Source organism: Meriones unguiculatus, chromosome 2 (assembly GCF_030254825.1).
Source record: "Meriones unguiculatus strain TT.TT164.6M chromosome 2, Bangor_MerUng_6.1, whole genome shotgun sequence".
Lineage (NCBI taxonomy): Eukaryota > Metazoa > Chordata > Mammalia > Rodentia > Muridae > Meriones > Meriones unguiculatus.
In genome coordinates this window covers 100,196,747-100,224,641 of record NC_083350.1, presented here as the reverse complement: position 1 = coordinate 100,224,641, position 27,895 = coordinate 100,196,747, and positions in this window count along the sequence as shown.

Here is a 27,895-nt window from a genome sequence, read left to right as displayed (position 1 = left end):
ACCTCTCCACCTGTGTTTTCCTTACGCTCTTTGAGATAGTCTTTGCTTCTATAGAACAGGAAATCTTTATAAAGGTCTTACAGTATTTGAAAAGCTTTATAGTCTTTGAAATATTAGATGCACAGCAGAGGCTGCTCTTTTCTAAATGAATCTTTTCTTGTTTTCTTCCCCGGTAATAGAGCTGTGCTTGTGTCCAGTCTGAGACTGCACCGTGCAGACTCTCTTACACCTAAGGAAGATGTAGGTCCTGGGCCTTAGCCTTCAGCTTCTTCCTTTTCTTTTCTTTTCTTCTTTCTTTCTTTCTTTCTTTCTTTCTTTCTTTCTTTCTTTCTTTCTTTCTTTCTTTCTTTCTTCCTTTTTCCCTTTTTGCTTGTCTTTCTGTGTGTTATGGATGTGTATATCTCTCTGTGTTATGTGTATATGTGTGCTATCTTCATGTATGTGCAAGTGCCTGCATGCAGAGGCTAGAGTAAGGACATCAAGTGTCTTCCTCCATTGCTCTCCATCTTCTTTCATTGACAAATGGCTTCTTCTAAAAAACTTTTTATTATGATTTAAATTTTTTATTATTATAGTTTATTTACTTTGTATCCCAGCTGTATCCCCCTCCCTTGTCCCCTTCCAATCCCACCCTCCTTCCCTCTTCTCCTTCTATGCCCCTCTCCAAGTCCTCTGATAGGGAGGTTCCTCCTCTCCTTCCATCTGACCTCAGCCTAGGAGGTCTCATCAGGACTGGCAGCACTGTCTTCCTCTGTGGCCTGGTAAGGCTGCCCCCCCTTCGGGGGAGGTGATCAAAGAGCCAGCCACTGAGTTAATGTAAGAGACAGCCCCTGCTCCCCTTATTAGCGAATCCACTTGATTGCTGAGCTGTCATGGGTTACATCTGAGCAAGGGGTCTATATTATCTCCATGCATGGTCCTTGGTTGGAGTATCAATCTTTGGAAAGACCCCTGGGCCCAGATTTCTTGGTTCTGTTGTTCTCCTTGTGGAGCTCCTTTCCCCTCCAGGTCTTTTTATCTCCTTTTCCTTTTATAAGATTCCCTGCATTCTACCCAAAGTTTGGCTATGAGTCTCAGCATCTGCTTTGATACCCTGCTGGGTAGAGTCTTTCAGAGGCCTTCTGTAGTAGGCTCCTGTCCTGTTCCCTGTTTTCTCCCACTTTTGTACTTGGATGGGAGACAAAGGGTTTCTTACAGAACCAGGAGCTTGCTGTTTAGGCTGGCTGACCAATAAGATCCTGTGATATTCCTGTTCCTGCCCCACAGTGCTGGGATTACAGACATGGATGACAATTCTTGGCTTTTTACCTGAGTGCTAGGATTTTGACTCAGGTCCTGATGCTTACAGAGCAAGCACCTTTACTCAGTGAACCATCTCCCAAGCCCACAGCTTGTTCTTTTCTCATGGGCTGACAGGTTTTAGCAGAGTCACCTTAGTGTTTGGATTATCAGACTCATTCTCTGACTTAACTAGGGAGCAGAGTTGTTGGCCTATGTAGAACACCTGTCCCAGGCCACTGACTAATTAGGAGGAACAGATCTCTGTTTGTCTAAGCATGTGAACCTTTAAGCCTATTTGTAACAAGGTTTTAGTAGGCCATGATTTAGATCTGCATTGTGGTTAAGCCTAAGCTGGACAGTATGATAGGACTTCATTGAGTAAGAATATTGGAAGGAAAGAACACATCAAAGATATCATCCACCATGACCAAGTAGGGTTCATCCCAGGCATGCAGGGGTGGTTCAGTATATGGAAATCCATCAATGTGATCCACCACAGAAACAAACTGAAGGAGAAAAAAAACACATGATCATCTCCTTAGATTCTGAAAAGGCATTTGACAAAATTCAACATCCATTCATGTTTAAAGTCTTGGAGAGACCAGGGATACATGGCACATACCTGAGCATAGTAAAGGCTATACAGCAAGCATATAGCCAATATCAAACTCAATGGAGAGAAACTTAAAGCAATCCCACTGAAATCAGAGACATGGCAAGGCTACCCACTCTCTCCATATCTCTTCAACATTGTTCTTGAAGTCATTGCTAGAGCAATAAGACAATTGAAGGAGATCAAGGGGATACAAATTGGAAAGGAAGAAGTCAAAGTATCACTATTTGCAGATGATATGATAATATACCTGAGTGACCCTAAAAATTCTACCAGGGAACTCCTACTGCTGATAAACACCTTCAGCAAAGTGGCTGTATACAAAATTAACTCAAAAAAATCAGTAGCCCTCCTGTATACAAAAGACAAAAGGGCTGAGAAAGAAATTAGGGAAACAACACCCTTCACAATAGCCACAAATGACATAAAGTACCTTGGTGTGAATCTAATCAAGCAAGTCAAAGACTTGTATGAAAAAAATTTCAAGTCTCTGAAGAAAGAATTAGAAGAAGATATTAGAAGATGGAAGATCTCCCATGCTCATGGCTTAGCAGGATTAACATAGTAAAAATGGCCATCTTACCAAAAGCAATCTACAGATTCAATGCAATTCCCATCAAATTACCAACACAATTCTTAACAGACCTGGAAAGAAAAATTCTCAACTTCATATGGAACAACAAGAAACCCAGAATTGCTAAAACAATTCTCTACAGTAAAAGATCTTCTGGAGGTATCTCTATCCCTGATCTTAAGCTGTACTATAGAGCAACAGTAATAAAAATTACATGGTACTGGCATAGAAACAGAATGGTGGATCAATGGAACCGAGTAGAAGACCCAGAAATAAACCCACACAGTTGTGGCTACCTCATCTCTGACAAAGATGCCAAAACCATACAAAGGAAATAAGACAGAAAAATGGTGCTAATCTAACTGGATGTCTACACGTAGAAAATGCAAATAGATCCATACATATCACCCTGCACAAAACTGAATTCCAAGTGGATCAAAGACCTCAACATAAAACCAGACACACTAAACCACTTAGAAGAAAAAGTGGGAAGAGCCTTGAACTCATTGGCACAGGAGACAACTTCCTGAACAGAACACCAACAGCACAGGCTCTAAGAGCAACAATCAATAAATGGGACCTCATGAAACTGAAAAGTTTCTGTAAAGCAAAGGACACCGTCTTCAGAACAAAACGACTGCCTAAAGATTGGGAAAAGATCTTCACCAACCCTATATCTGACAGAGGATTAATATCCAGTATATATAAAGAATTAAAGAAGCTAAACAGCAAAAAATCAAGTAATCCAATTAAAAAATGGAGTACAGCGCTAAACAAAGAATTCTCAATAGAGGAATATGGAATGGCAGAGAAACACTTAAAGAAATGCTCAACCTCATTAGCCATCAGGGAATGCACATGGTATATACTCACTCATTTAGACATATAATATAGGATAGACCTGCTAAAAGCTTTACCCCTAAAGAAACTAATCAAGAGGGAGGACTCTTGCTAAAAAGCTCAATTCCTATCCAGAAAAGCAAAGAGGATGGACATCAGAAGAAGGAGAAAAGAGGGAACAAGTCAGGATCCTGACACAGAGGACCTCTGAAAGGCTCTGCCCTGCAGACTATCAATGCAGATGCTGAGACTTTTGGGCAACCTTTGGGCAGAGTGCAGGGAATCTTATGAAAGAAGTGGGAAACAGTAAGATCTGGAGAGGACAGGAACTCCACAAGTAGAGCAACAAAACCAAAAAATCTGAGCACAGAGGTCTTTCCTGAAACTGATACTCCAACCAAAGACTATGCATGGAGATAACCTAAGATCCCTGCACAGATGTAGCCCATGGCAGTTCAGTATCCAAGTGGGTTCCATTGTGATAGGAACAGGGACTGTCTCTGACATGAATTGATTGTCCTGCTCTTTAATTACCTCCCCCTGAGGGGGAAGCAGCATTACCAGGCCACAGAAGAAGACAATGCAGCCACTCCTAATGAGACCTAATTGACTAGGATCAGAAAGAAGGAAAAGAAGTCCTCCCCTATCAGTGGACTTGGGGAGGGGCATGCATGCAGAGGGTGGAGGAAGGGAGGGATTGGGACGGGAGGAGGGAGGGAATCACGGGGGGGGGGATACAAAGTGAATAAAGTGTAATTAATAAAGAATTAAAAAAAAAGAATATTGGAAGGAACCCTGGCAGTCATCTTACAACTAAAAATAATGTGTGCAGGGGAGATGAATTTTACGTAGCTACAAAACAAGTTATTTACAGGATTGGAGTAAAATCTCACTTGCATCATACAACTTTATGTTGTTTGTTCAAAGTGAGCAACACATGCAGTCTGATACCTAAGAGATGGTTTACACAGAATTCACGGACAGGTTCCGTAAATGCCACACAGACTTTTATAACCCGTGACAGCAGTGGCACACTAGGGTGGTGGATGGAATTTTACCTAGATATCTGATACTATGGGCTTTAACGGCTTTTACCCACCATCCCAGAACTAGAAGGGTCTCAATGAAAAATATCGGAAATAGAGGACCTCTTGGTTCTAAGTCCTGAGGGGGGAAATGGGCAGTCTAGCAGTGGAGCTGGGAATGTTTCATCCAAGGAGCTTTTGTGCTCAGAAAGATTGATCTAAAATGGCTTCTTAAAACATAACCCAACAAGAGAGAGACAAGATTATGTTTTTAGCATTTGAACCAGAACACGCTTGCTCCACTTTAAAAGGTCTTTTGGGATTGAAAAAGCCCAGGGAAACAGAAGTTGCTGTTCTCATTAAAGGAGAGAGGTATTTTTATTCATTGTTTTTATTCACATCAGTTAATTTAACATGCCTTGAAGGGGCCTCTTCCACTGTAGCAGTATTAAAGTAGCAGCTTACTCACTGATTATAAACAAACATTAGTCAAGTTTACTTGCAAAAGTTAGGGCACGGATAAAAAGCAAAAAGAATTACCTCCTACCTGACAGATGGGATGAGTCCCAACGGTGTCTTCCAGCCTGATGACAATATGCCGTGTAAGAAACTTGGAATAGAATCCAGATTCTTCAGTGGTAACTTATAATTCTCCTTAGTATCTGGTCTGTGCTTACTTCCCTCTCTCATGACCCCACACTTCTACCTTCGCCTTGCTCTTGAGGTACTTACTTAGTCTTTCCTCTCCTCTACTGCAGCCTGGTCCATGATGCAAAGTGAGTCTATGCTGTTCATGTGGCAAACAGTTTCTCCTCCTCTTGCAATCTAACTTTACATGTTACTTTAGAGATGTCTTCCCTGACTACCTGCAAAAGGTTTCACTCCATTCCATTTCCCTTCAAATCATTTATAAAGTGTACCCCTCTTTTTATTTATGTCTGTATGTTTTCAGACTTTCATTAGTCTCTTCTATCAGAAAGCAACTAAATGGTTTCATTACCCATTATGATATAAATGAGGCATGATTCAACCTAGATATAGTCTGGAGTCTCCATGACGAAGCTGGGCTACAGCTTAGATAGAAAGAAAATAAAATCAAGAGACTGGGAATATAAGATGGGACCAGAGATGTTGGGTGGCTTTAGTGGACACAAACATAGAAGTCAATCTCCTATGGAAAGGCCAACAAAGCCAGGACCATTGAAGTCAAAGTTACAGAAGGGGAGTGCTCTAGAAAGACGGAGGAGTCGGTAAAGTGTTTATGGCAAAAGCACAAGGACCTGAGTTCAGTCCCTAGGACACACGTATAAAAGTCAGTCATGGTAGCATGCTTTTGTAAACCATGCCTTGGGGAGATGGAGACAGGCTAATTTCTGAGGATAAGAGGTCAGTCAGCCTAGCTGAATTGGTGAGTTCCAATATAAAAGTGGAAGATGGTGTCTCAAAAAATAAGGTCAGCAGCACCTGAGAAAAGACGTTTGAGGTTGAGACTGACTTCTGACCTCCATACACATACTTACACACAGGCATGAAGATGTGGACATCCATACACATATGAAAATACAAACCCACATTTAAACAATCAAAAGGAAGAAGCAGAGTTTTAGACATATATGTGGAAACGTTTGACTGCAAGCAACTTTCTCTTTTATTTAATTATTTTTTTTATTAATTATAGTTTATTCACTTTATATCCCCCCTGTACCTCCCTCCCTCCTCCTCTCCCAACCCCACCCTCCCTCTTCCCCACCTGTGTCCGTCTCCCAGTCCACTGATAAGGGAGGTCCTCCTCCTCTTCCCTCTGATTGCATGCAACTTTCAAGCCAGCATCTCAGTACATTTCTGGGTAGCCAGATTTTAGACCATTTCCATCTCCAAAGACCTGGGTGATGAGAGGTGGGGCTTGATTCCCCTGTTCCAATCATTCCATCTTCCTTGGGTCAAACAGATGGAGGGCAATTCCTTCTTTTCATTAGTATTATTCTCTCTAGTTTCAATTTTCAGCTGTGCATATACCTCAGCAGATGTGCTAGCTGGCCTCATCTATGGATTTGCATGCTTGGTTTCGACATGACTGTCGGATCTTAAATGACTGTCCAATCTTCTTCTCACTCTAACTATTCCATGCCCCAACCATACATCAAAACCCTCTCTAAGTTCTATTGTTTCTCACAGTATTCTCCCTCTTACCTTCCTAAAGAAAAAATCCAAATTCTACCTTTCCATCTTGTAGAACACCCTCTAGTAAAGACAATTCTCTTTTGAATCTGCTTACTATTGTAGTAATGGCAGATGAGGCTTCTGAAATGCTATGCTTATTAGGAACATTGTTGGGAGGACCCCAAGATATAGTCACTTGGTCCCAGTTTAAATTCTTTTCAATTAAAAAAAATCCTGCACCAATAACAGTCGTTGCTACTTTCAAAAAAACCAGGAGCGACTGACAAGTAAAGGAACCAAATCTCTGCAAGATGTAACTTGGAACATGATGAAATCTGATATCTAGCATGTCCTACTTTATGAAAAACACATACTTCTAATAACACAAATGCACTTCCATTATCAGGATAAACTGTGCAATAAAATATGCAGATCTAATGGCAATTTCACAAGAGATAAGTAGATGATAAATGGTATAAACTTGAATTATTTCACTTAGCTTCCATGTTAATATGTAGAAACTGATCGAAGCCATATATTTAGATGCAGAGAGACATATTATTCTAAATATATTTGCTAAAATAGAAGGCATAAATTGTAGGCAAATTTAGTAATGCGTAATGTTATGCATGAATGTTTAGTTGTGATTAAATGTGAACAGTTGCTCCTTTAAGGTAAAGGTCTCTGTCTGTGTGATTAATCAAATTGGAATGAAAGTGCAGACAGCTCATGCCATGCCTAGTTATCAGAATGATTGATTTTAGTCTGTGCTTCTAGGTGAAAAAATATCTGTTAATAACCCCACCAACCAAGCCCCTAATGTCAGCGCCAGCTCAATGATAGTGCACATCCTGCATTATTGGGCTCATTTTCAGGTAGAGGGTCTACACAATGATCCATTGGTTCTCGGAATTAGAACATGAAGAATAGTGACATAGATTTATGCAAGAGTTATGAGTGCAAAGTGCATTTCATCAGTGAGAAGCTGAAAATTGCTGCTGTTGTAGCTGTCATGGGAGTGTGTGTGTGTGTGTGTGTGTGTGTGTGTGTTGGCAAGACTGTCAAGGCTATATCACGCAAACTAGTGTTTTTGTGGACCACAGCTCTCTGCTTGCAGATGACAGCCAACCTCTGAACCGAGCTGTTATTAAGTTTTTAGCTCTAAGATAATACTTTACCAACTTAGTTGAATTACATTTGATCACAGATACCGTAATGTTTTATGTGTATACCAGGTTCAAAATACAATAGAAGAAACATCTCTGCAGTAAGTGTTCTGCATCACTGATGGTGAGTAGCTCTTCATTACTCTGGAGGGAAATAGTGTCAGACTCAAGACTTTCCAGTGTATGTAATCTTCTGTCAAGGAAGCCTCTGGGCTCACAGATGTCTTTGCATGTGGAATGTTAATTTTTTTTTTCCACTCTGTAACCCAGCATTTCCAGACCAAGCTATTGTCTTCTCCTATTGGCTTTCAAACATGCTCCCTTTTGCCAAGAAAGTTTATTCTGTTTCACAGCTTTCAGAAGTACATATATGGAAGCAAATTTGTTCAGAATGTATAAGATAGGGGTGGGATGCTAGGAAAATGTCTCATTCAGTAAGGTGCTTGCTGTACAATCATTGATTTATGTTCAATCCCCAGAAACTGAATAAAAAATGGGTGATGTAGTGTGCATGAATAATCTCAGTATTGAAGAGGCAGACAGGTGGATCTCTGAGGCTACAGGCCAGCCAGGCCAGCCTAATTGGTGACTTCCCAAAAACCAAGATAGACTGCATCTGAGAAATAAGAATGGTATCCAAAGATGACTTCTGACCTCCAAATAACTGCTCATATGTGTGTGTGAGAGAGAATGCAGATATACACTCATGCAAATCTAAACCAAATTATACCCACAGTTGTGATTTTTACTCACAAAACCAGGAAGAAAGGCAGAATCACAGAAGCAAATATTGGCAGAAGAGAATGCATCATTTGTGTGATGACACAGTATGTCCTACCTTTGTAGGAAGACAAGCAATGCCAGCACTTTACCTGTACTTTGATGATCAGGTTATGATGTGAAGTATGAGACAATATACAGAGTCGAGGGACTTGCCAATCACTAAATTTTTAGCACAGATAAAACATTAGATTAATGTATTTCATTTTAATTGTGTTACATGTTAAATGAATGAAACATTGTATTCAGAAACCGCTTTTGGAACATTCCATGTAATGCAACTGTAGCAACAGGAATCCGTATTTATAGAGCACTTGTGGTGGACCAGGTACTGTGTGAGACACAATTGAGGATATAGTTAGAATATATACATTTATTTGGTAGAGAGCCAGATGGTATAGTCTAGAGCAAGACCAGCAGAGTAAATGAGCATTCCAAAAGAAACCCACACCTAATTGAGATTGCACCTGGCTTGGCTCTTAAATCATTCATGAGGATTGTAAACTATTTCTTAGGGACCACAATAGCCACTAGTCACATGTTGTGCTGAAATATAAATTAGTTAAGATTTGTTATTCTGGTTCTATTCCAAAGTGCTCATAATCGTGATCAGCTTTCCAATCAAGCACATGGAGACTGCTCCCATGGGAACATTGTATTGGCAGCTTTCAGATAAACCCCTCGAAGATCCTAGAGTCTGGATCCCAAAAATGTACAAAATGCAGAAAAACATTGCAATCAAGTGAGTGCCACAACAGTCTGAAGAAAACAATTAGCAAAGAATCAAAGAAGAACCAATTGCACCCTGTAGATTCATTTAATGGCCTCAGCTTCTCTTGGGTGACTTCGTAGTTGGTGGAACTGGGCAGGTTAAGTGGGAGAGATGTCAATACCACTCAGCATTACTCCCGGCTTCCCTCGGGGCAGGCCATGGATCTTTAGGAGCTGTAACAGTGGGGGAAAGGCAAAAACAAAGAAAGGCAGGCAGGTCATGTTGCAATGGCTCTGTGATCCCAAACACTGTCTTCAAAAACGGCCTTTTTAGACACAACACGATTTGAAAGTTCCTTAAATACCTCTGGACTTAAACGCACTTAGATATTAATTAAAATCATTATTATTATCCTTTAATTTATAAAACCAAATTTAGGGTGAGGGGCAAGCCAGAAGACACAGGAGGATGTCTGATACCTTCCTCTATTACTTTCCCTTGAAACAGGGTTTCTCATTGAGGCTGAAGCTGGCAATTGTGGCTAAGGGTCTGACCAATGAGAGCCTGGGCTCCTCGTGTCTCCACCCCTCAGTGACAGAGTTATAGGAATGCACCACCATGCCCAGGTTTTTTACGGGTTTTTCATTTTTCATTCGTGTATATCAAGTGTTCCTACCCACTGAACCACCCTCCCAGCCTCTGGGAACTGATTGTTTTCAGTGACTCTTAGTTATCCATCACACCATGCATTGTTGCATTTATTAACAATGCTTACCTAATTAATCCCAAGAGAGACAAGAGCTAACATCTGTCTTCATCTTGACAATTGCTAGAATGCAACCGATGGCATTGCCTTCAGAATAAGTCACCAGTCTTGAGCATGTGTGACAGTGCGCTGACATTCTGCCACAGAGACAAGCTGAAAACTCAGGTTACTTTTGAAGATAGTTTTTCAACAATAAAGTTTCTCAACTTGTTTTCATGTACATTTTTTCCCAAAGAATTTAAGTTGCCTCAGTTAAGGGAAATTATAGAATTCTAGCTTTGAAAGATTTCTCCACATGTAGCCTCATAGGGAATTTGAATGCAGTAAATTTTGCTGAACTTCACTGGATTGAAGACTGAAATTGTCACTTATTGGAGAATGAAGTGGGTCGCACAGCATTGTCAGCATATTAAATCTTGGGTGAACGTTATAAATATTATTGATTGTTTCTAAATTGGAGAAGTGTCTGTGCATTCAATATCAATTTTAGTTCATTTCAGAGGAATCAAGAAATATATCAAAACTGTAGTGCTGGCAGGCACCTCACATGACAACCCTCTCTTTCCGTTTAGCCCTGAGGTGCTGATTGTGAGCAGGGAAGTGAGAAGAAGACAAAACCCTGGCCTGGGCACACTGTTGACTGTCCTGTAGTCTCAGCTTTGCCTCAGTTTCCTTCCAACCCCCTCAATGTTCCCGGGTCTCAGGTTCCTTATTGATCAGAAGATAAAAATGGACAGGATATTTTCTATGCTGTCTCCTGACTGTGAGTTTTCAGTCAGTGCCTATTGAATTACCACGTTGGTAGTGACTGGAGGCCATGCTTGTTTATAAACTCAGGGTTCGGGAGACTTCAGGAGTCCTGGAAGGCTCAGTTGGAGTCTTTGCTTAGGATTTCTTAAAATTAAAATCAAAGTGTGTTCAGCCAGGCATGGGGCACACATTTGTAATCCCAGCAATATAGAAGCTGAGGCAGGGAGATAAATGAGTTAGAAATTCTACTTCAAGCCATCCCAAATAGAGCAATACAATAAAACAAATAAGTAGACAAACCAGGAATGGTGGTGCATGCCTGTAATGCACAGGACTTGGAAGGTGTAAGCAGAGGGATCACACTTCAGTGCTACATACCGAGTTTGAAGGCAGCCTGGATTATAAGAGAACTTGTAATAAAAATTAAAATATCAAGGTGCTGGTTGGATAGGGCTCTGGATAAGTATCTACATCTGCCCACATTTGGATTGCTGTCAGAATAAGGCTGCGGTGGCTGTGAGGATCCAGGTTCTTGTTTTCTCTCAGATTTCCAGCTAGTGAGAGGTCACTCTTTGTGTTTTAGACAACCTCCTTCTTCCACGGCTGCGTCTATCTTCAGCCAGCAACAGCTCATCAAATCCTTCTTTGAATTCCATCTTCTTCCATAATCATCCTGGGGAAAAAACAAACATGCTATTAAAGGATCATGTAATCTTGTTTTTTCAGGGAACTCATAATCAGCTGGTGAGCCTTCTCAAGTCCAAAGTCAGAAAACAATTACTGTGTAGTACAACACTACTGGGGAATTGGGTGTGTCTGAGGCAGCCATTTTGGAATTCTTCTTTTCATACTGACTCCCAGAATTTTTCACTCCTTTTCTTGCCAATGTGCAGAAAATGTTCTATAAAATGTTTGACTTTTATCTTTTTCATGTGGCAGTCCTTTCTGATATCTAGTGTTAGTGTCTATCACTAGTATTAAAAACACATTGCTTTTGGGCCTTCTTGTATTCTTTGCAAATAAAATTTTATCATAATACATACCTTAATGCCAGAGGCAGTGGGACACATTCTAGCTCGTGTTGCTTCTCTCCAAGCATGCAACCATTTTCTCAGTAGTGTCTGTGGAGAGGCTAGTATAAGAGAATGCAGAGCAATGGTGTAACCAGCCCCAGCAGGTAAGGTACCAATGCCTACCCATCTTGTTTTCCCATGAGCAGCAGACAAAGACAGACAGATAGTCAGCCTTCCTCTACTGCCTACGCTATTTGTAGGGGAACTATTTTTAAATGATGTTATTTTTTCAAGTGTATTTTGTTGTTTGATTGGTTAGGTTTTTTTTTTCTTTTTGGGGGGAGGGGTTCACTTTTTTGTATTTTTTTGTTTGTTTGCTTGTTTGTTTATTATTCAGGATTTCTCTGTTTAAAGGCTCTGATGGTCCTGGAACTCACATTGTAGACCAGGCTGGACTCGAACTCATAGAGATCCACCTGCCTCTGTCTCCCAAATTCTGGAATGAAAAGAATAAACTTTGTGGTGGTTCTAAGTGACTTGGTGATTATGATAGGGGTGTCCATTATACAAATAAATGAAACAAACTCTGAAACTATAGATCACCAGTTGACAATGGAACTTGCCACCTTTCAATCACCCCAGGGAGACTACCTTAGTGTCTAGTTTACCTAGACTCTGTTTCTTAAAGTGTGGATTAATTAATTTTTAGTAGGATATTATTCAAGCTTTGAAATTATCAGTGAAAGCCTTTCATGTAAATAAAGATGTCTCTCTGCCATTCTGTTTAGTGCCTGTCTCCTAATATTTATTTTTGGAGTATATCAGTATTTACTCAGTCATTTCTGCTGAACTTTTGGATTTGTTTTTCTAGTCTCACATTGAAATGAAGGGCCAGCAGAGAGAGGTCACAGTGTGCAGGGCAAGAATGGTTGCTCTACAAGCATACAGACTTGAGCTCAATCTCAGATGCATGTAAAGAGTCAGACATAGATATATGTACCTGTAACCACAACACAGAAATGGAGAGACAAGTGTATTTTTTGGTCAGTAAGCCTAGCATAAAGCAGCAAGGTCAAGGTTCAGTGCAAGACCATGTCTCAAGGAGATAAGGCCAGCATGACAGAGGAAGTGAGTGACAGCATGCTTTGGTGTATGCAAAAAAATCTATACACTCATGTGTGTGCAACACACATACAAACACACATGTGGCAGGAGGGGTGTTATGTGTACAACAGATTCTGAACCACTTGGGGTAAGATTCTAAAAGAGAAATTACTTGGACAAGTACATACATACATGAAAGTCTGAGATAACTTGTCAATTTTTCTGTCTAATGCCTGTTAAATATAAACTTATAGAAAGAACATTGGATTTGTTTCTAACTCTCTAATTTTGATCAAATCAATCTTATGACCCTTATGGGGATAATAACATCCATTCTATATATTCAAGAGTCACTTTACAGTTGAATAAAGATGGTTTGGGTATAAAAATAGAGAATTAGAAAGTGAGATAGAATGCTATCGAGTTAGTAGAGCCAGTGGTCAATGTGACAAATAGTCTGTCATATTCCATTAAATTATATCTATCTGGGCCTGTGATTATATTAATGTTGGCCCCAAATGCACTTCAAGGTTGATGAGACAACACTGAGTATAACTCTGGCCCCACTCTGGGGTGCTACTGGCCCCAGTTCTGATCTCCAAGTGTGTTTCCACACTGGTATGCTGGTTTCCTTTCTGGTCCAAGAAGTCTACAGTCAGGGAGTCTACTGCTTGGTCATTGTCTGCATTTGCTTTGATCCCCTTGTCTTTGCCAGCCGGCTATTCATTCAGTCCCCTGCCACTTGTATTTTTGTTGAAGTTGTCTTTATTCATGCTCATAGGTTGCATGTAGCACTCCGTGTGGCCCTTTTCATCTTGAAAGCACTTTACAGACATTATCTAATTAATTTTCATATCACAGCATGATGCATGGGTAGGAAGCTAATCTAACCATTTGAGTGATGGCAATGAAAATTCTGTCACAAGTAGAACAAATTATTTTTTTATTATTCTTTGGAGGAGGAAGAAATGGTTGTGTAATTTGTCCCAAACCACAAAAGGCATTATACTGTACTTGAAATTCAGGACTAGTCTGGTAAAGTTTGTTTGGATCCAACAAGTTCGCAGAGGGTGGGCTGTGCCAATGGGACCCAACAGGTGACTTCTCTTCCTATCATATGGAAAGAGCAACTTTAATGGTACTTGTGCTAAACTCATGAGAAGGAGAGGTTGGCAGGAGCAGAAGACAATATCCCAAGGGTAAAATACTGAGGGACTATGATTTCCTTTTGAAATGTAAGAATCCTTCTAATTGGTTAAACTGTAGTATCATTCTTGGTTGAGTAAATGGGGTAACAACTAAAGTCAAAGTAGTTGGCTTGATCTTCATGGGCTGAACCTGTATGGTCCTGGAACAGAGAGGGGGTTAGGCAGTAAAAAGCCTAGGCCCAGATACCAATTTTGATTTTAATATTTTGGGTTTCCTTAAATTTGAGTTATGCACAAATTCTTTCTGGTATGGAGGACAGCAGCAAGAGTCTCTCAAAATAGAGAGAATGCTGGTAAAGGGGATTGTTTGGAAGAATGGGAACTTGGTCAGAATTTTCAAAATTCCTCATTCTCAGAATGTACATGGGTGAAACTCAAGAACAGCAGCATTGAACCTATAGGTTCTCCCTCTGTTGTGAGATTCCTGAATGTAAAATCATGTTCTTATAGGAAAACGTCCCCTTCATTTTACTGTGTCCAAAACAGTGTGTGAAAATGATAATTTAGAACATAAAAGCTTTAAACTTTGGAAGTTCATGGGGATCAATAAGAAAGGAAGAATTTAGGGAAAACAAGTCTGGGGTAAGAGCTCTGCTCCAGTAGATTTCCCTAAGCTCAGTAATTCCATGCCAATGGGTGTCAGTATGAACATCTAGATAGGTGGCCTAAATGAGAGGGAAGATTTGACATTTCGCTGTTAATTTATCTTACAATGTGGGCTGTCATGTATTATACATGAGGTAAATAAAAGTGATGGACTAATTATGGGGATGTGCACTGCCTTCCAATTACTCTTGGATTACATGTTTAATATTTCGAAGTATTCTAATTACAGAGGGATTTGTCACTGCAGAAATCTTAAGTTGAGGAATCCCAACTTCTTCTGCAAAGCAACTCAACTTATTTTCTGCTAAGTAAATGAACACTCTAGACTTTCCAACCCAATTGGTTTTTTTTTTTTTTTTTTTTTTTGGTAGTTGAACCATATTTTAGGCTTATATTTTTGACAGCCTATTTCACAGTTGGTTGGCTTCCCCCCTCCCAATGTGGGATTCTAGACCACTCTCAAATACTAGATCCACATGTGTTGTCATAAAAGGGAGAATTTGTCATTTTTTTTAGAGATTACTTTTCTTTAATTCAAGTTCTGTAACTTGTTTTGGTCTACTAGCTTTATTATATTCCTTTAAGAACAATTTTGTTATAAGAAGAATGGATCAACACAGCAAAATAGCTTAACCTTATCTACAAGTCAGTTAAAACTTAGGTGTGAATTAAAACGAACAAAACATCAGCACCTAAGCTCTTTCAATCTCAAGGTAATGTCCCTAGGTGGAACATGGACAAGGGTTGAAAGCTGGAAAATTGCTTCACTCTCTGTTTAAAGACATGATGAAATAAAATTTTGTTTTAGACCCATATTCTAATTTAATCTAATTGTGCAAACAAGAGATATTCTTTTTAACTTTATAAAAATGGAAATTTTATAAAAAATTGATTTTTTAAAAAGAGTTTATTTGCTTTTGTAAGCTCAAGATAATTATCATCTAACCCAGAGCTCTCACATTTTATTCTGCTCTTTTGCAAATAACAAGCTTCATACAGTGAAGCAAACAGCTCTAATGTAATAATACAAAGAAAATGCTGTGGGTTTTATGATTTGAGCATTATACCCATGAACAGTGATATTGTTTTTATATGCTTGTGTCTAATCCCATTCTAAAAAAGTCAAGAGAGACAGCTTATGAGGATACATAACCCAGATCAGGCAGACTCTGCATAAGTTATAAAACAGGATGAGGTAACCATAGAAATAGAAAGTTAAAATGTACAGAAGAATTTAAGCATAAAGAGAATTTCGAGGGTGAGCCATGGAAAGCCCTGCTTTTCTTGGCGTCTCAATCAGTAGGAAAAGAGGACAAATTCTATAGACAAATAATCTTCATGGGACAAAATTCTTGTGGGACAAATAAAGCTATTCCTTAGAGTAAACAAATTTTTATGATTATTAAGTCATTTATATTAGTATATTGCTATAATAGATTTTGATATATTAGTCTATTGATATGAACTTAATATATATGGAAATGTCTTGATATGGGTTTTATTGTTTTGTGTTAGTTGGTTGGTTGGTTAGTTAGTTAGTTCATTAGTTCATTAATTCTGTAACGAAGCCTGGGCACGGATGCTTCAAATAGCAAATACTTACTTTCTCCACTCCATGAATTACCTATAAGGCTCTTTTAGTCTGGGTAGTTTTCCTGGGTTTGAATGGCTTATGCTGGTCTCATCTATGAATTCTGAAAGTGTCTAGCCTAGGGTATTCTCATATCCTTCAAGAAGGCTAACCCAAGTTTTTCCCCATGTTGGCATAAAGGTTCACAGATGCAAGAGAGCAAACACCAATGAACAAACCCTTTCTCAGATACTCTGTTTGCTAGTCTCTGATTGGTTATTAGGACAATGGACAGGATCCATAGCCAACCCAGATTAAAAAGCATGGCCCCTCTTGTGACCACTGTTTGTCTCTATCATTTTTGTTGCTCTTGAGGTTGGATCTGAGGTTGAGGGGAGGGACATTGTGTCTGCTGTCAGTTTCTGACTTGCATTACTGAATACCCCCTTCAGTGTAGATGTTCTGTGCTAAACAGTGATATTCCTTCACGCATTGCTTTCTAGACTGAGAGGGATGGTGAGCTCCCTGGGTAGAGGGCACCTGAGGAGTGTTTCAAGATGAATAGGCTTGTTACACTTTCTTCTGGTCCTGCAGGTCAGCAGTGCTATTATAATGACACCATTATACCTTTCTCCAGTCACAGGCCAAAAACATGCTTGCTCTGTGGCTTGTCAGCTATGACCTTATCAGAATGTTTCCACAGGACTCTCTGTATAGAAACTTGAACCCTGTAAAATTCACAAGTAACTGTAGACCATCACAGCCCAAGTGACCAGTATACTATGAAGGTGGCTGCTGTTTTTCTAGGTATTTGGCCTCTGTTGCTATTGCTAGTTGTTTGCTCCACCACCTGTTCTCCTTTATACTGTAGAAAGCATATTCATCTCTTGTCTGTCTGAGCTGTAGACCTGTCTGCCATGCAGGGCCAAAGCACCCACTCTTCTAGCAGGGCTGAAGCCCTAGCAGGTAAGTCCTTCTTCAGCCCTGGAGTGACACAGAGTTTCTCTTTTTATAATTCCTCTTTAACCACAGAGAATATTTTTTTTATGTAACAGGCTTTGTTCAGCCTAAGTGTGATTCCCAAATGCAACCTGAAAAAAGAAAAAAAAGAAAGAAAGAAAAATGGGAAAACCTAGGGCATGACTTATCTTGGAGAACAAACAAAAAACAAACAAAAAACAAAACAAAAAACACCTTGAGTACATGGACAGAGATAGTGCAATAGAAAGAAAGGAAATGGCAAAGAGAAGGTCTTTTCTCTGCTATTTCTGTCTAAGACAGAAGTAGGGGATGTAGAATTTGGCCATGAAAGGGATCAAGTTCACACAGAGTAGCTACAGCTGTTTCACCTTGTTGGCCAGGGTCTGTCATGGTGTGTACCCTTTTGTAATTGTTTTTGTTACTTTCTAAAATGAAATTGACAGTCTGAATATCCATGATCCAGAAATTTCAATTCTGGGAATTGATAAAAGGGAAATGAAACTATAGGTCCACAATGAAGATATGTCCAGGGAGGTTGAGAGGCCATGTTGTCATAAGCATAAAGAGTAGATAGCCCAAGTGATCACCAGTAGGAATATGGAGGAAAACCTTGGTAGGCTGGACCTGTAGCTCAGTGGTACATAGCTCACTCAGCATACACAACAACCTATGTTCCATCTTCACGCTTGGGAAATAAACGAACAATAGGCAAAGATGGAGCATAATAATATACAGAAATACTATTTATTAAGAAATGGATAGGCTATTGATATATAAAACAAGGTGAATAAATCTCATATTTTCCCATCCAAACATTTATGCACGCATTTATCTGTCCATCTACCCTCCTAGCTTTTCTGGTGTATTTCAAAGTTAACTACAGGCATTACTACACTTCTGCCTAAATAATTCTACATACTCACCAGTTATTTCTCTTCATTTGTAGATATGTGACATAAACCTCATGACAGAGTCCATCTAAAACAATTCTGTATGAAGTTCTGGAAAAGGTAAAAGCAAAGGTTGGAAAACCATTGTGATGTTGATTTCCACTGAGGACTTTGAGATGAAGTTGCCATAGTGGACATGAAGGCATTTCTTAGGAAGACTGTGATGCTCTGGTGTCTTCCCGCCCCCAAAGATAATACACTTTATTGAAATATAATTTCAATAAAAGCAACATAGCCTAAGAAAAGCAAGTAAAAGTTCCAACTCAAAATTCTAACATTTTCACATGCTATAATCTACTATGGAATTCAATCTCTATCTATGAAGTCCACTCCGGGCCAATTCATGTGCTTTAGAAGACTACAGAACATAAGTACAGAAAATTGGTCCCCAGCAAGCCAAGATCTGTTGTGTGAAAAGTTCTTTCGGCATATACTTCATTTTCTGAAAAAATAAGAAAGCCCTTTATGAGGAGAGCATCCTCTTGAATAATGGGAAGTGGGGGAGCATCTTCTAAAGTCATCCTTTATGTCCCTGCACTCATGACATCAGCTTGCAGAAAGCCTGCTTCTTGTTCTCAAGCCAAATTCATCAATGAGGAGGAGGAGCTTCTTTATTGTAAGGTCTTGTAGACCACATATCAACTCTTCTAGAGGCTGATTATGTGGTGACCAAGGATAAGAGGGATGTGGTTTGGAAAGTTTGGTTGGCCACAGGTTCACCCAAACAGTAAGTCCTAGCAGTCCCTTGATGGGCACTGAGGCCTTGATACCATTCAAAGTTTACCTGCACTCTAGATAGGTTAGACTCTGGGAGACATGGGATTCATTGCGGATTGATGACTCCACGTTCCAGGACGCTAGCCTGCAGACAGCCCTGGGATTGAGGTCTGGCAGGTGCGTGCTCACTGCTCTCCTGGGAATCATTGGTTTACTGCCACCTACCAGGACTACCACTGAAGTTGGGTGGCATAATGATATACTTGTAAATCGGTTACCCTCCACAAATGTATATTCTAGTTGTATTTTAGGGTATTTAATATCTTACATAAAGTGTAAGGAAACGTAACTAATAAGTACGCTGAAATATTTAGGACAGTCTACTTTGTAATACATCCAAATAATAAGATAGATTGTTACATTGATGGTCCCATTTGTGTTAAAAATAAAAAGGCACCCTGGAATGTTAATAACAGTAACTGGGTTGTAGGTATTTAAGTGTCTTTCCCAATTCTGCGATAAGATAGTCTGAACAAAGCAACTTCAGGGACAAAAGGTTTCTTTTATCTCACAGTTCAAGGTACAGTTCATAATAAACTCCACCTCCAACAGTTCAGGGAAGGACCTTCAAGGTTCTGGGAGTTGTCTCAGCTGGTAAAGCTCTTGCTACACAAGCCTAAGGCCCTGCACTCAGACAAACCTGGGCAGGATAAGGTATGTCTGTGATTCCACAGCTGGGAAGACAAGAGCAAAGAGCCTCCCTGGAAATTGCTAACCAGCTTCTCTAAATAATCAGCAGCAAGTTCTGGGCTTAGGGAGACTCTGCCTCAAAACAACTATCACACATAGATAGATAGATAGATAGATAGATAGATAGATAGATAGATAGATAGATAGATAGCAAAATAGTGATTGGGGAAAATACTAAATGTTGTCCTCTAGTGTCTACAGGCATGCACACACACAAACATACACATTCATGTACATTAGCACACATAGATATGAACATGTACACACATGTTTAACACACACATAGATAAAAACAGGCAGAGAGATAGAGAGGGGGGGAAGAACATACTTATATTTTAATGGGGGTAAAAGACACCAGAAAAAAATAAATTGTGATAATGCCAGATGATGATAATTGCAATAAAAAATATAAGGCCAAAGAAGTTGATAGGAAGTCTCAGAGTAAAGCAATTAGAAGTTTGGAAAAGACTAATGTATAAGTGATGTTAAGCAAGATGTGAAGGAGGAAGCCATATGGAGCATCAAGAGCAAAGCTGTGGGTGGAAGCTTGCTTGCCATTTTAATTGAGTAAGGAAAGCAGTGTTACTTGAAACAAGTGATAAGACATGAAGCTGAGATGATACTGGCTTTGGGAGATTAGAGAAGATAAAGAAGCTCCTTACTTTCAGTTAAATGGGAAGACAACAGAGAATTCTGAACAAAGGTAAGAATGTAAAAAATGACGTTATTTAAAAATGTAAAGATCCACACTGGATGTTCGCAAAGGCATTATTTAGAAGGGATAGATTGGAAGCAGAAAGGGTGGGTGTGGGCCTTTGCTCTCATCTGGGTAAGAAGTAGTAATGACTTGGACAAGAAGAAAGAGTTGGCTATATTAAAGGTCCTGGATACAGCAAAGCTGAGTCAAGAGCTTTACCTTAGAGACAAAAGTAGGATCAGAAAGCACAAAGTCCAAGGAATGACTCCAAGATTCATGGTCTAGCACCTGGAATGATGTGCATCAGGCCATAGGAGGGTGTTTAGGATGACCATCAGGCATCTGAAATTGGATGTGTTGAGTCTTGGACGGCTCTTAACTATCTAGTTAAAGTGACTGGGTAGGAATTTTGAGAAGCACATCTGAAGTCAAGGTGGAGTTCTGGTTGCTGGGTATAAATTTGGGAATTGTAGCATGTATGTGCTGTTTAAAGCATGGAAGTTGAAAGATCACCCATTGAGACTGCAAGAAAAGTGAGATGAGCAGGACAGCAAAGTGGGAGGAATCAGGAAGGGACAGCCAGAAACCGAACAAATAAGATGCGTGACTGGGGGGAGGGGGGAAGGCGGTAGCAAGTGTGTCTGTTGCAACTGCTCAACAACAGGTAGAAAGCAGCCCTGCAACTGAGTCACAGAACAGCAGAGAGCCAAAGGACATTGTCCTTCATAGCCATCATAGGACAGGCCTGGGGAAGACCACAGACATCCCTTGTATATACCGGATACCCAGGGAGGATGCCTTCACTCATAGATGAACTCATGGAAGCCCATAGCATGACTTCCACACACAGGACACCCCTGGCGAAGACTGTAGCCATTACTTTTACACATAGCACACCCCCGGGAAAGACCATTGCTATCACTTCAACATGCCAGACATTCCTGGTGAAGACAAGGTTAAAGAGATAAAATATGGGGACAAAATGTTTAGTAAGAAAGTGCCTGAATTACTTCATTGGATTAACTTTACCTGTTGGGTTAATAGTTTCTGCCTAGCAGGAAGAAACTAGGGGGAGCATGATGGATTGAGTCATCAAATAAAAGAGTAAATGAAGCTCCATTTTCTTTAGACATCAGAACATGTAATAAGTAATTAAGTGACCTCACCTCATTAATAAATAGTCACACTCTAAAAGGCTTCTTTCTAATCCACTTCACTAAATTATCTTTCATCTAAAAATATAATTAACAATATAGATGTGAAGTTTGAATGCTTACTGATTATAAAGGGTATGGATGGTTCGCCACAATGCAGAGGGCACAGCATACATACACAACACACACCAGTGTGGTACAGTTCTAATAACACTTCTTCATTCAATTCGGGAAGGTGCAGGGTTGTTTTGTTTTGTTTCAGGCAGAGTCGCATGTAACCCAGGCTGGCCTGGGACTCTGTATGCAACCAAGGATCTCCTATTCCTCCCATCTCCACCTCCTGCTGAGATGACTTGCATGCACAGCCTTGCCTGCCTGCGGTGTCTGGTCCTGGGGATTGAACCCAGGCCTTGTGTACTATAGGTCACTGCTGCAGCAATTTAGCTTTTATCTCAGCCCCAGCTGCAGTTCTCAAGTTTTGTTTTTATCTTGATTTTTACTGAAGATGCCTTCACTCATAGATGAACTCATGGAATGCTTGTTTCTCTCAAAGGTTGTTCTGGTGGTGACAGAGGCAAACCAAGTGATAAAGATGTTACCTTTGAATGTATCTCTTGGTTGTCTTAGCGTTGTCTATTTTCTTTGCATGGATGTTTTGCCTGTATGTATGTATATGTAGCTTGTGTGCATGTCTGGTGCCTGAGGCAGTCAGAAGAGGGTGTCTGATGTCCTGGAACTAGGATTACAGGTAGTTATGAGAAACCAGGTAGGCCGGGAATCGAACTCAGATCTGTAAAAGCAATAAGGGCTCTTCAGCTCACAGCCAATTCTTCATCCTCACTAACAGGTTTCTTAAACCAGTAAAGAGAATGTTAGGAAGAGTTATTTAAAGTTCTCTCTCGCATACGGAACACCCTTTATAGCACAGCATTCTCTCGGGGTCTTCAGATTGTGGGTGGTGGACTGAGAGGATGCCTCACAGGAGAGTGTCTTAGGTTCTCTTCAAAGTGCTCTCATCAAACAGCTGCTCCATAGGCAGGAGCAGGCATGGCCGCCGGTTACTGCTTAGGTAGCAGCAAAATGGTTCATGGACTAGACTCTGTGCCCAGTTTTTTTTTCTAGTACCTATCCATGATCCTAAGGTCATAATCTGTGTCGACTTTCTTATGAACTCTGCAGAAGTTTCAGTTTTAAGACATTAACTCTGATATATGTGTGAAGAGACTTAGAAATGGCAACATTTGTGAAGGAGTTATTTCTCCACATTGCTTGGCCATACAAAAAGATTTATGTGGCAATCACTGACTAGACAACAGAGGTAGGGAAATCAAATTCCTATAGTACCGGAACTTTGATACAATTGAATAGTCCTCACGGGATTGTGGCAAAGTACAAGTGTGTGTGTGTGTGTGTGTGTGTGTGTGTGTGTGTGTGTATAAAAGGGGAGATTGTTTCCCAGCTACAGTTAATTTTTGCAGGCCCACCATACCATTGTCTTAGGGTGTTGTTGCTCTGAAGATACATCATGACAACTCTCTTTTTAAAAATTAATTAATTTTTTAATTAATTAGAGTTTATTCACTTTCTATCCCTACTGTAGCCTCCTCTCTCATCCTCTCCCAAACCCACCCTCCCTCCCTCTTCTCCACCCATGCCCCTCCCCCAGTCCACTGATAAGGGAGGTCCTCCCTCTCTTCCATCTGATCCTAGTCTATCAGGTCTCCTCAGGAGTGGCTGCATTGTCTTCCTCTGTGGCCTGGCAAGGCTGCACCACTCTCAGGGGGAGGTGATCAAAGAGCAGACCAGTGAGCTCAAGGAAAACTCTTATAAAGGAAAGCATTTACTTGGGGCTGGCTTACTCTTCAGAGGTTTAGTCCATATCCTCAGGACAGTAAGCAAGGTGCTGGACATTAGCTGAGAGTTCTACATCTAGGTTTTCAGGCAACAGGGAGAGAGAATGACACTGGGCCTGGCTTGAACATCTGAAAGATCAAAGCCCACCCCCCGGGCCACACTTCCTCAACAAGGCCACACTTATTCCAGCAAGGCCACACCTCCTAATAGTGCCAGTCCCCATAAGTCTATCAGGGCTATTTTCATGCAAATCACCACAACCATCTTCAAATTTTTATAGAACACTTGATTTATTTATGTATTTTTTTAAATAAAATCTCCAATTTTGTGTATTGACCACTAATTAAAGTTTTGTAAGTATTGGCCTGACAAGACATTTTTCTTGGCTTAATGTTGTGTTTTATTAGTGCTGTTTTAGGTTCAACCAAGGGATCAGAAGCCATAGCAATAGCACATATGTGCTTTCCCAATATATTACTGCCGACAGACTCCTTAGTTCACATTAAGGGTCTCTGTTGATATTGCAGGTTCTAAGGATATGAACAAATTTGCAATGACATGCCACCACTACAGTGTAAAACACCCATTGATATTTCCCATCGTCCTAATTTTGCCTTTCCCAGAATGCCTTGCAGTTGTGGAGTCCTACAGTATGCAGCCTTTTCAGACTGCCTTCCTTCACCTAATAGTGTACATTTGCATTTCCTTCAGGTCTTTTTGTGGCTCCATATATAATTTTTTTATGTGCCAAACAATATTTCACTATTCTGATATACCAGAGCTAACGTGCCCGTTCACCAACTGAAAATCACCATGGCTGAGTCTACATTTTGGCTGGCATAAACTTCTGAATTTCAGCACTAAGTCTGCGCTCTCCTACAGACTCAATAAAGGAGTTAAAATTTTCTTGCAACCGCCTAGGCACACTTCTCTGAGGTCCATTCCTGATGGTTAATTTCACTGACCCAGCATTCTCTTTTTACTGGGCACTTACAAGACCTTTGCCATTTTCTAAGTTAAATGGCTGGCTGTACATTTTTTAATTTTAAATGCTTTTTCTTGCCAGTTAGTGAGAAGATTGTTAAGGATTGAAACTGGGTTTTCCTCTGGACTCCAGTATCCATGGGAGAAGTTTGAAAGATTCGAATGTGTGTGACATCATATTCATTTTCCACAGACTTTGTTGCAAAGATTTTTACATGAGCAAACATTGTTAAGTGGCATGAGGTGTGGACATTTTGGATTGTTCTGTAGTCATTGTTGTTTAGGAATCTAAGGGACTAAAATCCTGTACAGACAGAAGAAAGGGAACAAACAGCAATTTAGAGTATGCTTCCTTATCCTCTAGGGGCGGGACTCCTACTTGCTTGGAATAAACAGTCCATTTATATGCATGCATGTATACATGACAGGCATGGAGAGAGAAAGACCCAGAAAGAATGAGAGACAGGGGACTACAGAGCTGTCTAAGGAATGTTTCATTGTGCCTGTGAAACCCCACGTACCACAGAAATTCAAGGATGAAGTAGAACAGTGGAGTGTATGCTGATTGCTGACATCTTGCTGCTCAGATCAGGCTACATCTCTGTTTCCAGATCTGTGAAATGGATCAAGGACCTTTACATGCTTTCTATCCGCAGCTGGCGTGATGCTGAGCTTTATCTTTATTGAAGGAAATAGTTTGCTGCAGGATCTGTCCAGCTAGTCTAGTTCTTCCTCAAAGCCTCCTCGTGCTGGCTCCAAGGTGGTTGCACGTGGCTTATCTGGATTTCCACGTCACGTGCAGAGCAGGCAGTGACTGCCAGGTACCCCTGGCTGCTTCACTGTGGCACCCACTTCTTGCTGTGTTGTAGTGCATTGCTTTCATGAAACACCTTATGGTGAACAGTTTTTCTTGAGATCCTAGGTGATGGATTTCTGGAAAGTTCGAGAGGAAGAATTTTCATCGAGGTTTACCAGGTTTTCTGCTCTGTAAACCATGGTTGTGCCCTTTCCAGGATCCAGGGACACACATATTGATGCTTTAGAGTTCTCTATCTATCAGTCTTAACTATTAGCTGCTATAGTTAATATAACTTCGTTCTAAATTTTTTTTGATGGACATTTCTGTGCAGTTTGGTCTGCACTTTGGACTACTTTGACACCATGTTTTACCTTCCATTCAAACTCACATAAATGATTTCTCCAGGGACCTATAGCTTGTACCCATGTTCAGGCCCTCCATATGATTTCAGTGGGGACCACATGTCTTGAATAGTATATTCAAGTTGGTGTATAGAGCTGACCACAGTATTTCCTGTGATAAAAACAAAAACAAAAACAAAACTTGAACTGAGTGATGTAAACCTTCTACATGAAGGTCATGATATTAAATACGGTTGTGTAAACTCACCAATACTCACTGAAATGGGTGCTAGATTAGTGGCAACTATAATAAATCTCAACACAGGTATATATGGGGTAGGGGACTATGCTTTAGAATTGAAACTAAGAACATATAGTGCCACAGGACTGGTTCCAACCCTATAGGAAAGACCAGAGTACAAGGAGGAAGCTGATAGGCCTAGCAGAAAGATGAGAGACACCAGAAGAGGGTACATTGGTAAGTTCTTACTCATCACTCCCACTTTACCCATTGGCCTATTTTCTGCTCATTAAAAGTTTTATGCTCTGATAAATTCTGTTTTGCATAAACTTCTTCAATTTGAATCTTCTTTGCTTGTAACCAAAATGTCCAATACAGAGAAAAAAGGTCACCATGGGTGACAGAGAAATCAGACCGAGCAGAACAAGGGGAGTTGGATCTTCTAAGGGACAGAGAGGAGAGTCAGAAAGACCGAACCCTGGCAATGGGAAGACAGCTTGGTGTGGGATACTTCCATATGTGGCACCTGCAGAGACTGGCTCACAAAGCAGGGAAGCTCAAAGCGGGGACTTTGAAGGCAAGATGCACTTGGGTCTATGTGTGATCATCCCTCTCAGTAGTCTCATGTCTTGAGACAGGACATCTGAGACGCAGGTGGTGGCTAAAGGTCTAAATGAGATGAGCTATTTGAAACATTAGAGTATCGTACACCGTGATAAAATGACATTAACAATGGTAGGAGGAGTGGGTAGTTATTGATGGTTCTGATGATGGAAAAATGAAAACCTGTTTTTTTTAATTCCAAATTAATAATTGGTAAAACTGACACCAAAACCTGCCTACACAAATTACCAACCACATTGTGATCCCTCAGAAGAGAAGGAGATAATCCCTGAATATCAGGAATGACTTCCCAAGAACATTCTGTTCCAGAATGACTCCATCCCATACTTTCCATATTTCTATAAGGCAAAGGAAATAGGAAAATGTTCCTGCTAGGGCAAGTCCATCTAAGACATTAGATAAAGGAACCGTATTGCCTGACCTGGACACTCAGCCAGAGTACTTCTTTGCATGGAGAGTCTAGAGTTTCTGAAGCTTTAGACACCCTTTCTCTATACTGACCTAAAATTCTCACCTGTATTCACATTTAGTTCTGCTGTTAGGAAGTCCACTGAAATTCTCCTTCCTTTGACTTCCTGAAGAACTTTCTGTCTTTCTTCAGAGATTTTCTCCTTTATGGCACCAGCCCACCACTCCCCACACTGCTCTTCAAATAAAGTAATTTCTTAATGCCTCCAATTCCTTTTCTTCAGAACTGTTTTAGGCCATGACCCTTCTGAAATGTGAAACTCTTAGAACTGGTTATAGTATTTCTGATGTTTTCATGTTTGTACAGATTACAAAAGGACTGGTCCTCAGGATGCATTAATATTTTGAATCTTTTGATTTTAGTCCTAAGATCATACTAAAGGGGATATATTCCAGTGTTCACTCTTTTGAACTTAAAAAGAACAAAATGGATTTTCAAATTTTATTCTGAATCTAAACTTCTAGCTGTGATATTATTGTTGATTAAGCAAAAAACCCTTAAACTTTCAGGTTTGCCATTATCCTTCTTGCTGTTTCAGTACAGCCTGTCAAAATCTAGATTCTTGTCATCAGTAATGTCTCTCTTGACCTCATTTCCTGTCCAGTTTGAATCTGCATGATCCCATGTCATGAGTGACTAAGTGTTGGGTAGGACAGAACCAGCTATGGAACCATGAAGTGTGCCCAACAGTTCCCTTTCACCTTGATTGAGTTTCATGAATTGTAACTCTCTTGGTTGTCACCAACTGAGTGTTCTTTGCACTCTGATCGGCTTCCATCCTTTTACATGGCAATCATGAAACACTTAGGAGTTCTGAGAGGTGCCTTGATCTGGAACTTTGGATCCACTGCTCTTCAGAGAAACAGAATCAACAAATGTTGCTGTATTTGTATCTGCACCATCTGCATCTGTCTGGAGAGAGAGAGAGAGAGAGAGAGCTGTATACATCTGCATTGTTTTCTTTTTTATATATAAGGTGTCTAATGTGTCTTAGGATGGCCTCAAGTTACCTAGTTAGCTGAGGGTGACCTTGAACTTGATCCCCCTGCCTCTACTTCGAGAGTGGCATAAGCCTGCACCACCATGCCAGTTTGTATATTTCTGGATACTGAACTTGGGCCTCTGTGCATGATGGACAAGCAGTCTTCAAGCTATGTTACACCCCC